Raw genomic sequence first — 14,439 nt, 5'->3', positions numbered from 1 at the left:
AGAAAACAAGCTGCGCAGAAGAAGTTGTTCTTTGGGTGGGAGGGTGGGCTAGTGGAAGGAGGGGGCAATCTCTTTTTTTCCCGGGTGGTAGGGGGATGACAGGAGAAGGGAAGCGGGTGGTGAGAAAGGTACAGAGGGCAGGGTTTGGGGGCTGGGAAGGAAAGGGAAAAGATTAGGGTTTGGGGATGATGAAAGGGCTTTCTACGGGTAAGGATGGCAAAGGGTGGCAGTGACGGAAAGTCAGGCAACCTGTCCTGTCCGTCTTTTTGTATCGTGAATTGGAAAGACTGCAAGGGGGAGGGGAGTTGCTTGCGCCCTAAAGGAGGAGTTATTCAGATTCATTGCAGTGGGCGGCGGCTGCAAAACGCACCATTCTTCTTGTTTTTGCTCTGCAAAGCAGCCTTTTCAAGGGTTGGCTTGGGTGACAAAATGTCTTGTGTAGGCGTGGGTTTGTCTCCCTCTCGCTCTCTCTCCCTAAGATGTGTCCGGCATAGGCCAGGGTGCCACTCGAGGCCCAAACCAATTCTGGTTATCGCTTCTCGGCCTTTTGGCTGCGATCTGGTGTTGGTAATCCTGCTAGCATCTGGTTGTAGCACATTAGGTGTCTGGGGTACCCCGCCTTTTGGCCTTAGGTGCGGGTCCCACTCTTGTAGTGGGATCCAATCCTCTGCTGCTTTTGGGAGGTGGGCTTAGTCCCCAGACAACGAGTTGCGATCGCTCAGCTGGATTATCTTTGGATTTTCCAGTGAGTATTTTGTTGCGGAAAATCCCCCGTTGCCATGGATGCGGATCCTGGCGATATTCCCACCTATGCTCGCCTAAAGCATACGGTACGGGTATACTTCGATAAAGGAGGGAGTGATGGTCGTGGCCTAAGATATGTCGTGGGAGAGGTGCTTGAACGCACCTTCTCAGTGCGTAAACAGGAAATCTTGGCCATCCAGGACTACCCTCGACGAGGTGTGTTCGATATTACCTTTACAGGAGAGGGTATCCACCGAGATTTCTGTACTAAAACTAAGGATCCGGATGTGATTTTCCAAAAGAAACCATCCCTTAAAGGTATAACTATTGTAGAACACAAAATTGACGATGTAAAGATTCTTATTGTTAAAATTTACTCTCCTTATGTGACTGAGACTGAGATTACTTCATTCCTTAATAATTTTTTTTCCAAGGTGGTGTGTCAAGGGAAGGTAATGAATGAATGTGGCATATGGAGTAGTAAATGGAGGTATGTTGTCACTTGTATTAAGGACCCTACGGTAGCAGGAGGTATACGTTTACCTCCAGCCCGTTTTAAAATAGGTAATACGAATGGCGACCTTTTTTTTAATGGTATGCCTCCCTTTTGTCGTAAATGTAAAAAATATGGACATTCTGATTGTGATGTGACTTGTGTTTCTTGTGGAGGTAAAGATCATAAGACTGATAAATGTCCAAAAGGAAGCATATGTACTAATTGTATGTCAAACACTCACTCTTTTTTCAAATGTCCCTACAGGAATGTCTGGGGAAAATCACGAGTGGAGAAGCCCTCGGCCCCTGACCAACCCTCGGCTGGTTCGGACAGGCCTGTGGGAAGGGAGGATGGAGAGAGAGACGGAGATGAGCCAAGCAAACAAACTCAGGCTGCAGAAGGCGTCCCCGTGTCGGATGAAATGGCGAAGGAAAGGAGGGAACGGCAGGGCAGAAGGCCGGAGGCGGCCTCCGTAGAGAGGCCAGAAGTATCTGCCAAAGGCCAATCCTCGTCTTCGTGTACTCCCGGGATGACTCCCAGATGCCAGACTTCTGGACCAAAGAGACGTAAGTTGCAGGGGTCTCAGAGGGAACCTGAGGTAGTACCCCCTCCGGACCCTCCGGATGATGGTGGGAACCCAATGGCGTGTCAGCAGGAGGGAGTTACCCTACCCTCTTCAGAAATGGAGATGGGGACTGGGGTGGCTGCCTCCGTGATCCCGGAGACCCCGGTCAATGTGCTGATTACACCCGAGGCGCGTGTGCTCGATGAGACTCTCCCTGACTATTCCCTTAAAGGAGATGGGATGGAGTGTCTGGAGCAGGGAGACGGGTCAGCTGACCAGATGCAAATTACTAGTATGAGAACTCAGTCTGTCCCGGGAGGTGTGCAGCCTGAGACGTTAACCAATGGGGAGTCCTCAGATACGGACTCCTTGCAAACGGTCATCTCCGACGATCTATCCTACTCTGAAGGAGACGTCTGAACCAGCTGAGGTAAGAGTTTAGAAATATTTAATTATCCTTCTTCTTTTCTCTTATGGCAGGGGTTAAGGGTGTGTCTCTAAATGTGAGAGGGCTTAAAACACAGGCAAAAAGAGTGGCGTTGTTTGATTTTCTTACTACTCTGACTGCAACTGTATTCTTTTTACAAGAGTGTTCTATATCACACAGTTTAAATTACCATGAGTATCAGAAAGATTGGACGTATGGACCCTCAGTGTGGTCGGGGTCAAATGGGTCCAAGTCAGCAGGGGTCGCCATTCTTTTTAGGGGGAATGCGTTTATTGATTCTGTTCAAGAGATTTTACCTGGCAGAATTTTATTAGTTCAAGCTATTATTGATGGTTACAAATGGCAATTTTTAAATTTTTATGGATCCGCAGACAAGCAAGAAAGAGCTGAAATGTTAGATATGTTACCCTTATTTCTTAATGACTCTACCCCGATGGTCTTAGCAGGTGATTTTAATTGCATTCTCGGTGGTGAGAAAAGAATTTCCAGCGCAACAAGCAGAAATTATGATAAAACTTCTTTTATGCTTAGAAACATTGTGCTGGATTTTAGATTAAACGATGTTTTTAAGGAATGTAATAGAGATTTACCATTGCAGGACTGGGTAACATGGAGTAATGTTAACTGTAGCTCCAGGATTGATTTTATTTTCTGCTCAAAGTCCGTGCTGCCTTTTAAATGTGAGCTTCTAACTAATGCATTTTCTGACCATAAATTATTATCCTTTCATGTAAAACATGATGATCTTTTTAAAAAAGGGAAAGGTTCTTGGAAGTTAAATATCTCCCTTTTAGAAGACCCTCAAATTTTAACTGATTTTACTAATTTCTATTTATATTTTAAGAGAATAAGAGACCCTCGTATTCCCATCAGCAGGTGGTGGGAAAAAATGAAAAAAAATATACAAGATTTTTTTATTAAGGCAGGAGCACAGAAGGTAAAGGAAAAGAGAGAATTTTATACCCAACTTACTACCAGGTTACAAACCTTATATAAATTAAGAAATAATGATATGGATGTGGAGAAAGATATTAGTGACCTAAAAAATGAAATCCACCACACACTAGAACAAAAAGGGAAAGAGCTTATTTTTCATGCTAAGGTTAAACATATTGAAAATAATGAAACTTGTTCGAGGTATTTTTTTAAATGTATGGTGGAAAAGCGGGTTTTTATCAACTCTATGGAAGGTGAACAAAATATAGAGGGGATTTTAGCCAAAGTGTATGAGTATTATTCTGAGCTTTTTAACACAAAAAGTATTGATAATTGTTTTACAGAAAGTATTTTAGATGATATTTCCATCAGTCTTGACCCTGTTTCACAAGAATTTTTAATACAGGACCTGAGTGAGGAAGAGGTATCAGACGCGGTGGGGAGTTTTAAGGCTGGTAAAGTACCGGGACCCGATGGCATACCTATAGAGTTTTATTCCACCTTTTATGACATTTTACAAGAGGATTTGTTTTCTGTTTTTAGTGAGGTTTTTAGAACAAAAATTCTCCCCACCTCATGGAGGAGGGGTGAGGTTTCCCTCATACATAAAATAGGAGACAAATCTAGTCTAAAAAATTGGAGACCTATCACTCTTTTAAATTGTGATTACAAAATACTGGCAAAAATATGTGCAACTAGATTGAAAAAAGTGATAGAGAATATAATTCATATAAATCAAGTGTGCGGTATACCGGGAAGGAGTGTGTGGGAAAACTTAAATTTAATCAAAGATGTGATTGATGACACAAAGTCAAGGGGGAGTCAGTTGGCGGTCCTGTCCTTAGACTTCGAGAAAGCCTTTGACAGAGTGTCACATCAGTTCCTATTTAAGGTTTTATCACGCATGGGAATACCTGAAGGATTTTTATTGTCTCTTAAAGCATTTTATCACAATTGTACAAGTAAAATTTTAGTTAATGGTTTTAAAACGAAGGAGGTGGTTTTAAACTCTGGGGTTAAACAAGGTTGTCCATTGTCCCCTTTATTATTTGTGTGTGCCCTTGAACCGTTACTTTGTGCTTTAAGGAGAGATAAACAGATCCGTGGTATCCCGTTGCCGGGGGGAGGTGGTTTGGAAGCTAAGGTAACGGGTTACATGGATGATGTGGTGGTAATTTGTAAAGATGCTCTGTCTATTAGGAAAGCGTTGAAACAGGTAGAATATTTTTGTTGTGGGTCTGGTTTTAAGGTTAATTTAAACAAAAGTGGTATTCTAAATGTGGGGAATATGACACTAAATGATATTCCAGTACCTGAATGTGAGTCTGTGAAGATTTTAGGGGTGATTTTTAATGAGACAAATAAAGGGAAAGAAAGTTGGGAGGTCATTGCACAAAAGGTGAATCAAAAGCTGTGTATGTGGAGGCTACGAAAGCTGACGATGGAGGGGAAGGTTCTGATTATAAAAATGGTCATTCTTCCTCTGTTGTTGTATTTGAGCCTTGTCTTCCCTCCTCCCACACGAATTTTTAACCAGATCATCAAAGCGTGTTTTACTTTTTTTTGGAATTCTAAGATGGAGAAATTAAAAAGAGAAGTGGTAATTAAACCTAAAGAAAAAGGTGGCAAAGATTTTCCAGATTTTAGAGCTTTTGTTTATATAAGGTTTTTTGTTTTGTGTTTTAATGCCCTTTCAAAATCTAACTACTGGTCATATTTTATTCGTTTTAATACGGGTTATTTTATGAGACGTCTTGGTTGGTTTCAAACGGTTTTAAGTTCCCCGTACGCTTTTAATATGCCAGATAGTTATGTTATTTTGGAAACTATTGTTAATTCTTATGATTTGAAAGGGAAAATTGTAGAGGATATAAAAGACAGCAAGAAGATTTTAAAGTGTTTTAAGGATAAACAGCCAATAACACAGATTGGGAATTTTAATGAAATTAAGTGTGTTGAAATATTTCAAAATATTAATGCATCGTACCTTTTTAATTCCCAGAAGGACCTGGCCTGGAGCTGTGTGCATGATTGTCTTCCATGCAGAGCATTCCAACACAGAAGAGGACTTGTGACTACTGCCAGATGTCCAAGGGAAAGATGCTTCGGAGATGAGACGGTACTACATATTTTATGGACTTGTTCTTTTGCACGACAAATATGGACACGAATTTTTCCTTTATTGCAAAAAATGACGGACATCAGAGATCTGACTTTTGAGTCTGTTTTATTTGGGTATGTGGAATGTCCCACCGTCAATAAGAAGATCATCGCATGGAAGACAATCAGCACAGTCAAGGAAGCTCTGTGGAAGGCCAGGAACATCCTTCTTTTTAAGCATGATGTTATATCTGTGCAGGATGTTATAGATTTGGCTTTTAGTGATATGTATCTGTATTATATTCTGGACAAGAAGAAGAATGTCATTTTATCGAAACAGTGGTTTGTAAAGGAGTGGAACTCCGCAATTTAAAGGAACAATTTTTGTATATAATTTATAGGTTGAGTGTAAAGGAATTGTGGATAGTGTTCTTTATAGGAGTGAAGCCCTGTAGTGTAAAGGACTTGTAATATGTAGACTGCTTACTATATGCAATACAAATGTAAATGATGTTTTGATATTCTGTAATTGAGATACAGATGTAATCACAGAAAATGTTGTAAAATGGAATGTTTTTAATGTAATGTACTTTTATATCCAATAATAAACGGGTGTACCTTGTTTTAGGTACTTCCAAGTTAAAAAAATCTGTTCTTATCAGTTTAATATCTGATACGTCCCCTATCTGGGGACCATATATTAAATGGATTTTTAGAACAGGGAGATGGAAAAAGAGCTTGCTCTGTCCACTCCACGCATTGACCTGGTATTGCAGTACCTCCAGGAACGGTGCACCCCTTCTTAACCCAGTTTCCAAAAGCAGAACTCGATTCACCTGATTCATATTAGCCCGATTAGCGAATTGAAATGAATTTTTATCTAACACACTTTTTACTTGCTTTATTCATCCAAATAGCAAACTCATCACCACTCAACTTCACCAACTCTGCTATGTCCCGTGCAGTATCTTGTTGTCAGTCTAATCTAGATCATGTGTAATTGAATGGAATAGATCCCTTTTGGACAAAGTGGAGTCAGATGCTGCAGTGACCACAGGTGTGAGAGGATCTACAATTGGCATCTGGTGTTATCTCTCTGCTTCCACTCCAAATAAAGTTACCTGTTGTTACCTGAACGTCAAATACTAAGAATGGGCGGCCTATGAAAGAATTAGTACTTTCATTAAGTATACTAAACCGGCTAATTGGGAATAGACAAACTGTAAAAAGCCCTCTGAGAAAGCCCCTCTCTAACCTTTGTTAGTAAGCTTTTCTGTAGCCTGCCTGTTGATGTATTTTCGGTTTGAACAGTGCACAACATGAAGAGACGGAACACTGGCGGCTTGTCACAATGCCCCCCGATGACATCACAATAGCGCTGCTGCCTAGAAAACAAGCTGCGCAGAAGAAGTTGTTCTTTGGGTGGGAGGGTGGGCTAGTGGAAGGAGGGGGCAATCTCTTTTTTTCCCGGGTGGTAGGGGGATGACAGGAGAAGGGAAGCGGGTGGTGAGAAAGGTACAGAGGGCAGGGTTTGGGGGCTGGGAAGGAAAGGGAAAAGATTAGGGTTTGGGGATGATGAAAGGGCTTTCTACGGGTAAGGATGGCAAAGGGTGGCAGTGACGGAAAGTCAGGCAACCTGTCCTGTCCGTCTTTTTGTATCGTGAATTGGAAAGACTGCAAGGGGGAGGGGAGTTGCTTGCGCCCTAAAGGAGGAGTTATTCAGATTCATTGCAGTGGGCGGCGGCTGCAAAACGCACCATTCTTCTTGTTTTTGCTCTGCAAAGCAGCCTTTTCAAGGGTTGGCTTGGGTGACAAAATGTCTTGTGTAGGCGTGGGTTTGTCTCCCTCTCGCTCTCTCTCCCTAAGATGTGTCCGGCATAGGCCAGGGTGCCACTCGAGGCCCAAACCAATTCTGGTTATCGCTTCTCGGCCTTTTGGCTAAGATCAAGTGTAGTATCTGTTCTTATCAGTTTAATATCTGATACGTCCCCTATCTGGGGACCATATATTAAATGGATTTTTAGAACAGGGAGATGGAAAAAGAGCTTGCTCTGTCCACTCCACGCATTGACCTGGTATTGCAGTACCTCCAGGAACGGTGCACCCCTTCTTAACCCAGTTTCCAAAAGCAGAACTCGATTCACCTGATTCATATTAGCCCGATTAGCGAATTGAAATGAATTTTTATCTAACACACTTTTTACTTGCTTTATTCATCCAAATAGCAAACTCATCACCACTCAACTTCACCAACTCTGCTATGTCCCGTGCAGTATCTTGTTGTCAGTCTAATCTAGATCATGTGTAATTGAATGGAATAGATCCCTTTTGGACAAAGTGGAGTCAGATGCTGCAGTGACCACAGGTGTGAGAGGATCTACAATTGGCATCTGGTGTTATCTCTCTGCTTCCACTCCAAATAAAGTTACCTGTTGTTACCTGAACGTCAAATACTAAGAATGGGCGGCCTATGAAAGAATTAGTACTTTCATTAAGTATACTAAACCGGCTAATTGGGAATAGACAAACTGTAAAAAGCCCTCTGAGAAAGCCCCTCTCTAACCTTTGTTAGTAAGCTTTTCTGTAGCCTGCCTGTTGATGTATTTTCGGTTTGAACAGTGCACAACATGAAGAGACGGAACACTGGCGGCTTGTCACAATGCCCCCCGATGACATCACAATAGCGCTGCTGCCTAGAAAACAAGCTGCGCAGAAGAAGTTGTTCTTTGGGTGGGAGGGTGGGCTAGTGGAAGGAGGGGGCAATCTCTTTTTTTCCCGGGTGGTAGGGGGATGACAGGAGAAGGGAAGCGGGTGGTGAGAAAGGTACAGAGGGCAGGGTTTGGGGGCTGGGAAGGAAAGGGAAAAGATTAGGGTTTGGGGATGATGAAAGGGCTTTCTACGGGTAAGGATGGCAAAGGGTGGCAGTGACGGAAAGTCAGGCAACCTGTCCTGTCCGTCTTTTTGTATCGTGAATTGGAAAGACTGCAAGGGGGAGGGGAGTTGCTTGCGCCCTAAAGGAGGAGTTATTCAGATTCATTGCAGTGGGCGGCGGCTGCAAAACGCACCATTCTTCTTGTTTTTGCTCTGCAAAGCAGCCTTTTCAAGGGTTGGCTTGGGTGACAAAATGTCTTGTGTAGGCGTGGGTTTGTCTCCCTCTCGCTCTCTCTCCCTAAGATGTGTCCGGCATAGGCCAGGGTGCCACTCGAGGCCCAAACCAATTCTGGTTATCGCTTCTCGGCCTTTTGGCTAAGATCAAGTGTAGTATCTGTTCTTATCAGTTTAATATCTGATACGTCCCCTATCTGGGGACCATATATTAAATGGATTTTTAGAACAGGGAGATGGAAAAAGAGCTTGCTCTGTCCACTCCACGCATTGACCTGCTTTTGCAGTACCTCCAGGAACGGTGCACCCCTTCTTAACCCAGTTTCCAAAAGCAGAACTCGATTCACCTGATTCATATTAGCCCGATTAGCGAATTGAAATGAATTTTTATCTAACACACTTTTTACTTGCTTTATTCATCCAAATAGCAAACTCATCACCACTCAACTTCACCAACTCTGCTATGTCCCGTGCAGTATCTTGTTGTCAGTCTAATCTAGATCATGTGTAATTGAATGGAATAGATCCCTTTTGGACAAAGTGGAGTCAGATGCTGCAGTGACCACAGGTGTGAGAGGATCTACAATTGGCATCTGGTGTTATCTCTCTGCTTCCACTCCAAATAAAGTTACCTGTTGTTACCTGAACGTCAAATACTAAGAATGGGCGGCCTATGAAAGAATTAGTACTTTCATTAAGTATACTAAACCGGCTAATTGGGAATAGACAAACTGTAAAAAGCCCTCTGAGAAAGCCCCTCTCTAACCTTTGTTAGTAAGCTTTTCTGTAGCCTGCCTGTTGATGTATTTTCGGTTTGAACAGTGCACAACATGAAGAGACGGAACACTGGCGGCTTGTCACAATGCCCCCCGATGACATCACAATAGCGCTGCTGCCTAGAAAACAAGCTGCGCAGAAGAAGTTGTTCTTTGGGTGGGAGGGTGGGCTAGTGGAAGGAGGGGGCAATCTCTTTTTTTCCCGGGTGGTAGGGGGATGACAGGAGAAGGGAAGCGGGTGGTGAGAAAGGTACAGAGGGCAGGGTTTGGGGGCTGGGAAGGAAAGGGAAAAGATTAGGGTTTGGGGATGATGAAAGGGCTTTCTACGGGTAAGGATGGCAAAGGGTGGCAGTGACGGAAAGTCAGGCAACCTGTCCTGTCCGTCTTTTTGTATCGTGAATTGGAAAGACTGCAAGGGGGAGGGGAGTTGCTTGCGCCCTAAAGGAGGAGTTATTCAGATTCATTGCAGTGGGCGGCGGCTGCAAAACGCACCATTCTTCTTGTTTTTGCTCTGCAAAGCAGCCTTTTCAAGGGTTGGCTTGGGTGACAAAATGTCTTGTGTAGGCGTGGGTTTGTCTCCCTCTCGCTCTCTCTCCCTAAGATGTGTCCGGCATAGGCCAGGGTGCCACTCGAGGCCCAAACCAATTCTGGTTATCGCTTCTCGGCCTTTTGGCTAAGATCAAGTGTAGTATCTGTTCTTATCAGTTTAATATCTGATACGTCCCCTATCTGGGGACCATATATTAAATGGATTTTTAGAACAGGGAGATGGAAAAAGAGCTTGCTCTGTCCACTCCACGCATTGACCTGGTATTGCAGTACCTCCAGGAACGGTGCACCCCTTCTTAACCCAGTTTCCAAAAGCAGAACTCGATTCACCTGATTCATATTAGCCCGATTAGCGAATTGAAATGAATTTTTATCTAACACACTTTTTACTTGCTTTATTCATCCAAATAGCAAACTCATCACCACTCAACTTCACCAACTCTGCTATGTCCCGTGCAGTATCTTGTTGTCAGTCTAATCTAGATCATGTGTAATTGAATGGAATAGATCCCTTTTGGACAAAGTGGAGTCAGATGCTGCAGTGACCACAGGTGTGAGAGGATCTACAATTGGCATCTGGTGTTATCTCTCTGCTTCCACTCCAAATAAAGTTACCTGTTGTTACCTGAACGTCAAATACTAAGAATGGGCGGCCTATGAAAGAATTAGTACTTTCATTAAGTATACTAAACCGGCTAATTGGGAATAGACAAACTGTAAAAAGCCCTCTGAGAAAGCCCCTCTCTAACCTTTGTTAGTAAGCTTTTCTGTAGCCTGCCTGTTGATGTATTTTCGGTTTGAACAGTGCACAACATGAAGAGACGGAACACTGGCGGCTTGTCACAATGCCCCCCGATGACATCACAATAGCGCTGCTGCCTAGAAAACAAGCTGCGCAGAAGAAGTTGTTCTTTGGGTGGGAGGGTGGGCTAGTGGAAGGAGGGGGCAATCTCTTTTTTTCCCGGGTGGTAGGGGGATGACAGGAGAAGGGAAGCGGGTGGTGAGAAAGGTACAGAGGGCAGGGTTTGGGGGCTGGGAAGGAAAGGGAAAAGATTAGGGTTTGGGGATGATGAAAGGGCTTTCTACGGGTAAGGATGGCAAAGGGTGGCAGTGACGGAAAGTCAGGCAACCTGTCCTGTCCGTCTTTTTGTATCGTGAATTGGAAAGACTGCAAGGGGGAGGGGAGTTGCTTGCGCCCTAAAGGAGGAGTTATTCAGATTCATTGCAGTGGGCGGCGGCTGCAAAACGCACCATTCTTCTTGTTTTTGCTCTGCAAAGCAGCCTTTTCAAGGGTTGGCTTGGGTGACAAAATGTCTTGTGTAGGCGTGGGTTTGTCTCCCTCTCGCTCTCTCTCCCTAAGATGTGTCCGGCATAGGCCAGGGTGCCACTCGAGGCCCAAACCAATTCTGGTTATCGCTTCTCGGCCTTTTGGCTAAGATCAAGTGTAGTATCTGTTCTTATCAGTTTAATATCTGATACGTCCCCTATCTGGGGACCATATATTAAATGGATTTTTAGAACAGGGAGATGGAAAAAGAGCTTGCTCTGTCCACTCCACGCATTGACCTGGTATTGCAGTACCTCCAGGAACGGTGCACCCCTTCTTAACCCAGTTTCCAAAAGCAGAACTCGATTCACCTGATTCATATTAGCCCGATTAGCGAATTGAAATGAATTTTTATCTAACACACTTTTTACTTGCTTTATTCATCCAAATAGCAAACTCATCACCACTCAACTTCACCAACTCTGCTATGTCCCGTGCAGTATCTTGTTGTCAGTCTAATCTAGATCATGTGTAATTGAATGGAATAGATCCCTTTTGGACAAAGTGGAGTCAGATGCTGCAGTGACCACAGGTGTGAGAGGATCTACAATTGGCATCTGGTGTTATCTCTCTGCTTCCACTCCAAATAAAGTTACCTGTTGTTACCTGAACGTCAAATACTAAGAATGGGCGGCCTATGAAAGAATTAGTACTTTCATTAAGTATACTAAACCGGCTAATTGGGAATAGACAAACTGTAAAAAGCCCTCTGAGAAAGCCCCTCTCTAACCTTTGTTAGTAAGCTTTTCTGTAGCCTGCCTGTTGATGTATTTTCGGTTTGAACAGTGCACAACATGAAGAGACGGAACACTGGCGGCTTGTCACAATGCCCCCCGATGACATCACAATAGCGCTGCTGCCTAGAAAACAAGCTGCGCAGAAGAAGTTGTTCTTTGGGTGGGAGGGTGGGCTAGTGGAAGGAGGGGGCAATCTCTTTTTTTCCCGGGTGGTAGGGGGATGACAGGAGAAGGGAAGCGGGTGGTGAGAAAGGTACAGAGGGCAGGGTTTGGGGGCTGGGAAGGAAAGGGAAAAGATTAGGGTTTGGGGATGATGAAAGGGCTTTCTACGGGTAAGGATGGCAAAGGGTGGCAGTGACGGAAAGTCAGGCAACCTGTCCTGTCCGTCTTTTTGTATCGTGAATTGGAAAGACTGCAAGGGGGAGGGGAGTTGCTTGCGCCCTAAAGGAGGAGTTATTCAGATTCATTGCAGTGGGCGGCGGCTGCAAAACGCACCATTCTTCTTGTTTTTGCTCTGCAAAGCAGCCTTTTCAAGGGTTGGCTTGGGTGACAAAATGTCTTGTGTAGGCGTGGGTTTGTCTCCCTCTCGCTCTCTCTCCCTAAGATGTGTCCGGCATAGGCCAGGGTGCCACTCGAGGCCCAAACCAATTCTGGTTATCGCTTCTCGGCCTTTTGGCTAAGATCAAGTGTAGTATCTGTTCTTATCAGTTTAATATCTGATACGTCCCCTATCTGGGGACCATATATTAAATGGATTTTTAGAACAGGGAGATGGAAAAAGAGCTTGCTCTGTCCACTCCACGCATTGACCTGGTATTGCAGTACCTCCAGGAACGGTGCACCCCTTCTTAACCCAGTTTCCAAAAGCAGAACTCGATTCACCTGATTCATATTAGCCCGATTAGCGAATTGAAATGAATTTTTATCTAACACACTTTTTACTTGCTTTATTCATCCAAATAGCAAACTCATCACCACTCAACTTCACCAACTCTGCTATGTCCCGTGCAGTATCTTGTTGTCAGTCTAATCTAGATCATGTGTAATTGAATGGAATAGATCCCTTTTGGACAAAGTGGAGTCAGATGCTGCAGTGAGCACAGGTGTGAGAGGATCTACAATTGGCATCTGGTGTTATCTCTCTGCTTCCACTCCAAATAAAGTTACCTGTTGTTACCTGAACGTCAAATACTAAGAATGGGCGGCCTATGAAAGAATTAGTACTTTCATTAAGTATACTAAACCGGCTAATTGGGAATAGACAAACTGTAAAAAGCCCTCTGAGAAAGCCCCTCTCTAACCTTTGTTAGTAAGCTTTTCTGTAGCCTGCCTGTTGATGTATTTTCGGTTTGAACAGTGCACAACATGAAGAGACGGAACACTGGCGGCTTGTCACAATGCCCCCCGATGACATCACAATAGCGCTGCTGCCTAGAAAACAAGCTGCGCAGAAGAAGTTGTTCTTTGGGTGGGAGGGTGGGCTAGTGGAAGGAGGGGGCAATCTCTTTTTTTCCCGGGTGGTAGGGGGATGACAGGAGAAGGGAAGCGGGTGGTGAGAAAGGTACAGAGGGCAGGGTTTGGGGGCTGGGAAGGAAAGGGAAAAGATTAGGGTTTGGGGATGATGAAAGGGCTTTCTACGGGTAAGGATGGCAAAGGGTGGCAGTGACGGAAAGTCAGGCAACCTGTCCTGTCCGTCTTTTTGTATCGTGAATTGGAAAGACTGCAAGGGGGAGGGGAGTTGCTTGCGCCCTAAAGGAGGAGTTATTCAGATTCATTGCAGTGGGCGGCGGCTGCAAAACGCACCATTCTTCTTGTTTTTGCTCTGCAAAGCAGCCTTTTCAAGGGTTGGCTTGGGTGACAAAATGTCTTGTGTAGGCGTGGGTTTGTCTCCCTCTCGCTCTCTCTCCCTAAGATGTGTCCGGCATAGGCCAGGGTGCCACTCGAGGCCCAAACCAATTCTGGTTATCGCTTCTCGGCCTTTTGGCTAAGATCAAGTGTAGTATCTGTTCTTATCAGTTTAATATCTGATACGTCCCCTATCTGGGGACCATATATTAAATGGATTTTTAGAACAGGGAGATGGAAAAAGAGCTTGCTCTGTCCACTCCACGCATTGACCTGGTATTGCAGTACCTCCAGGAACGGTGCACCCCTTCTTAACCCAGTTTCCAAAAGCAGAACTCGATTCACCTGATTCATATTAGCCCGATTAGCGAATTGAAATGAATTTTTATCTAACACACTTTTTACTTGCTTTATTCATCCAAATAGCAAACTCATCACCACTCAACTTCACCAACTCTGCTATGTCCCGTGCAGTATCTTGTTGTCAGTCTAATCTAGATCATGTGTAATTGAATGGAATAGATCCCTTTTGGACAAAGTGGAGTCAGATGCTGCAGTGACCACAGGTGTGAGAGGATCTACAATTGGCATCTGGTGTTATCTCTCTGCTTCCACTCCAAATAAAGTTACCTGTTGTTACCTGAACGTCAAATACTAAGAATGGGCGGCCTATGAAAGAATTAGTACTTTCATTAAGTATACTAAACCGGCTAATTGGGAATAGACAAACTGTAAAAAGCCCTCTGAGAAAGCCCCTCTCTAACCTTTGTTAGTAAGCTTTTCTGTAGCCTGCCTGTTGATGTATTTTCGG

At 44.0% G+C, this 14,439-nt stretch overlaps 7 non-coding genes across 7 annotated transcripts; all 7 read left to right on the top strand.

Annotated features, from left to right (window-relative positions):
- The first annotated feature begins 5,897 nt into the window (after positions 1 to 5,897).
- LOC142283576 (U2 spliceosomal RNA) lies at positions 5,898 to 6,090 on the top strand. Its single transcript, XR_012745206.1, has one exon. It is a non-coding gene; the product is annotated as a U2 spliceosomal RNA (small nuclear RNA).
- A 1,117-nt stretch (positions 6,091 to 7,207) lies between these two features.
- On the top strand, positions 7,208 to 7,398 carry LOC142283501 (U2 spliceosomal RNA). The gene has a single exon (XR_012745135.1). It is a non-coding gene; the product is annotated as a U2 spliceosomal RNA (small nuclear RNA).
- A 1,117-nt stretch (positions 7,399 to 8,515) lies between these two features.
- Positions 8,516 to 8,706, top strand: LOC142283563 (U2 spliceosomal RNA). Its single transcript, XR_012745194.1, has one exon. It is a non-coding gene; the product is annotated as a U2 spliceosomal RNA (small nuclear RNA).
- Positions 8,707 to 9,823: 1,117 nt separating this feature from the next.
- Positions 9,824 to 10,014, top strand: LOC142283499 (U2 spliceosomal RNA). Its single transcript, XR_012745134.1, has one exon. It is a non-coding gene; the product is annotated as a U2 spliceosomal RNA (small nuclear RNA).
- A 1,117-nt stretch (positions 10,015 to 11,131) lies between these two features.
- Positions 11,132 to 11,322, top strand: LOC142283498 (U2 spliceosomal RNA). Its single transcript, XR_012745133.1, has one exon. It is a non-coding gene; the product is annotated as a U2 spliceosomal RNA (small nuclear RNA).
- Positions 11,323 to 12,439: 1,117 nt separating this feature from the next.
- LOC142283497 (U2 spliceosomal RNA) lies at positions 12,440 to 12,630 on the top strand. Its single transcript, XR_012745132.1, has one exon. It is a non-coding gene; the product is annotated as a U2 spliceosomal RNA (small nuclear RNA).
- A 1,117-nt stretch (positions 12,631 to 13,747) lies between these two features.
- On the top strand, positions 13,748 to 13,938 carry LOC142283496 (U2 spliceosomal RNA). The gene has a single exon (XR_012745131.1). It is a non-coding gene; the product is annotated as a U2 spliceosomal RNA (small nuclear RNA).
- The last annotated feature ends 501 nt before the right edge of the window (positions 13,939 to 14,439 follow it).

The sequence above is a fragment of the Anomaloglossus baeobatrachus genome, unplaced genomic scaffold (assembly GCF_048569485.1).
Source record: "Anomaloglossus baeobatrachus isolate aAnoBae1 unplaced genomic scaffold, aAnoBae1.hap1 Scaffold_542, whole genome shotgun sequence".
In the NCBI taxonomy this organism is placed as follows: Eukaryota; Metazoa; Chordata; class Amphibia; order Anura; family Aromobatidae; genus Anomaloglossus; species Anomaloglossus baeobatrachus.
This window is presented reverse-complemented; position numbering and strand designations above follow the sequence as displayed.